The 2881-nt window shown below is 49.1% G+C and overlaps 1 non-coding gene across 1 annotated transcript; it reads right to left on the reverse strand.

The window, feature by feature from the left end:
• Window positions 1-1268: 1268 nt before the first annotated feature.
• On the reverse strand, window positions 1269-1351 carry trnal-uag (transfer RNA leucine (anticodon UAG)). The gene has a single exon. It is a non-coding gene; the product is annotated as a tRNA-Leu (tRNA).
• Window positions 1352-2881: the final 1530 nt, after the last annotated feature.

A 2881-nucleotide genomic window follows, 5' to 3' on the forward strand; every position in this document is an offset into this window, starting at 1 on the left:
GTCGCTATCGTATATGCTTCCACCACCTTCTCTGGCAGCAAGTTCCAGGCACTCACCACCCTCTGTGTAAAAAACTTGCCTCGCACATCCCCTCTAAACATTGCCCCTCGCACCTGAAACCTATGTCCCCTAGTAACTGACTCTTCCACCCTGGGAAAAAGCTTCTGACTATCCACTCTGTCCATGCCGCTCATAACTTTGTAAATCTCTATCATGTCGCCCTTCCACCTCCGTCGTTCCAGTGAAAACAATCTGAGTTTTTCCAACCTCTCCTCATAGCTAGTGCCCTCCAGACCAGGCAACATCCTGGTAAACCTCCTCTGTACCCTCTCCAAAGCCTTCACGTCCTTCTGTTAGTGTGGCGACCAGAATTGCACGCAATATTCTAAGTGTGGCCTAACTAAGGTTCTGTACAGCTGCAACACGACTTGCCAATTTTTATACTCTATACCCCGACCGATGAAGGCAAGCATGCCGTATGCCTTCTTGACTACCTTATCCACCTGCGTTGCCACTTTCAGTGACCTTTGCCTTGGGTGGGTCCACGTTGATCCATTACATTCAGAATCACCTCCTTGAAATAACGCCATAGTACAACGACAGTAACCACACAGAATCTGCTTCAAACACTCCTCCACATTTTATCTGTTCTGACTGTCAACACCTCCAGCTCTTTTGTTTAAGTGGAACCCATCAGGTTTGTCTAGGCTCCTTCTATTCTGAAAGCTGTAGCACTGGTTCAGGGAATTCAGCCCTGTTTCTCTACTCGAAAGGCTCAGCCATGCTTGATCTGCCTCGTATTTTGCTTTTATTGCAACGTTACAAGACCTCCAATCCTCTGGAAAACGATGGTCAGACCTTCCACTATTTCTTCCCTGGCTTCATTCAACAGCCTGGGGTACATTTCGTCTGGTCCTGGTGATTTATCCACATTCAAGGATGCTCATCCCATTAAGACTTCCTCTCTCCTTAAGTTATCACGTCCAATACTTCACACTCCTCCTTCATAACAACATCTGCATCACCCCCTCATTTGAGAAGACAGTAATGTATTCATTCAGGATATTGGCAACATCTTCCACCCCGATACAAAGGTTACATTTTTGATCTTTTCTGTGCCCTGCTGTTTGCTCAGTTGCCTCTTACTCTAATGTTTTGATGCAACATCTTTGGGTCCATTGTTATTTTGCTTGTCCATGTTCTTTCCTGTTCTCTCTTTGCTCTTCACCGCTGCTCCCAAACGCCTCCAGTGCAGTCAAAACACAAGGTGTCAAAAGTGAGATTCGAACCCACGCCTCCAATGGAGAGTGCGACCTAAACGCAGCGCCTTAGACCGCTCGGCCATCCTGACCGCTTGCTGGTTATTATAAATGCTAAGGAAATTATTCATTCTTTGTGAAAGTATTTGTGAGATTGTGGAAATGTCTGGAAGAGGAAAGACCAGCGGGAAAGCTCGGGCCAAGGCCAAGTCTCACTCCTCCGGGGCTGGACTGCAGTTGCCGGTGGGCCGTGTTCACAGGCTCCTGAGAAAGGGCAACTATGCTGAGCGTGTGAGTGCCGGAGCCCCGGTATATCTGGCTTGTGTGCTCGAGTATCTGACCGCTGAAATCCTCGAGCTGGCCGGTAACGCTGCCCGGGACAACAAGAAGACCCGCATCATCCCCAGACACCTGCAGCTGGCCGTTTGCAACGACGAGGAGCTCAACAAGCTGCTGGGAGGGGTGACTATCGCTCAGGGCGGGGTGCTGCCTAATATCCAGGCTGTGCTGCTGCCCAAGAAAACCAGCACTCAAGAGCTCCCAGAAAAAGTAAAGCGGCCAAAATGTCATCTCATAAACCAAAGGCTCTTTTCAGAGCCACCCACAGTCTCTGTGAAAGGGCTGGTTACTGTCAGGAGGGAATCAGAGATGGAGTTATTGTAACAGTGGATTGACCTGTTTCACATCTGTCCAGTTGTCTTTTCAGTTCCCTCTCTGGATTTCGCTCTGTTTCTCTGCTCACACATCTCCCCCTCCAGTTAAGTGAAGAACTGAACTATAGGGTGTCAGAATCAACAATTTAATAAATCCCGCTGCCTTCGATTTTATAAATCCCGAGACCATCCCGGTACATTAACGGGAACTGGTTCGGAGCTGATGAATTAATTTAATAATGGAAGTGTCCGGGTTAATTCTCTGTTTTTCATTTGGACAGTTTGAATTGTGTTTTTTTTTCTCTCCGGTGATCTGAGCGCCACTTCTCAATGAGAATCTGCTCCCAGAACAGAGTAAATGCAGGAAGAAAGAGGCCATTCTCGGGCTGTGTGTTTCTCTCCTGACCTGATCTGTTTAGACCGCACTGTTCCCAGAGGACGGAATCAGTGAGAGTTGTGCACACACATGAGCTGAGTCCACTGCAGCGCTTCAATATGTGCCTTCTCCCCGGCTCTCCCTATTCTCCGGACACAAAGTTGTTTGTTCGCCCGGCGGCGGGGTAGAGTCGGGGATTCTCTCCCCGCAGTGTCAGTGGCTGCAGCCCCGGGGAACTGGCGGTTTCAGTCAGAGTGACCGAGCTACCTTACAGGACTCTCCCCCTGAATTTGTGAACTGAGACTACACCGAACACATCTCCAGTTAGAGTGAGGGCCGGACATCCTTCTGTTTTATTACAGAGAGTGGAGAAAGGGCTGGGTGGAGGGGATCTCAGCGAGTCACCAGGGATCCTGGATTTACTCCAAATCATTTCCATGTGGAATCTGCAGGCGGGGCCGGGACAGGGATCATTTGATCAGGGGATCAGCTCTTTCCTGAGAGATGTGGGTGGTTCTGAGAAGAGCCTTTGTGTTCAGATGTTTACAAGTTTCCCGCGCTCTTTCACTTCTTTCCAGACCCTGCTTTCTGAG

Source organism: Heterodontus francisci, unplaced genomic scaffold (assembly GCF_036365525.1).
Source record: "Heterodontus francisci isolate sHetFra1 unplaced genomic scaffold, sHetFra1.hap1 HAP1_SCAFFOLD_52, whole genome shotgun sequence".
Taxonomy (NCBI): domain Eukaryota; kingdom Metazoa; phylum Chordata; class Chondrichthyes; order Heterodontiformes; family Heterodontidae; genus Heterodontus; species Heterodontus francisci.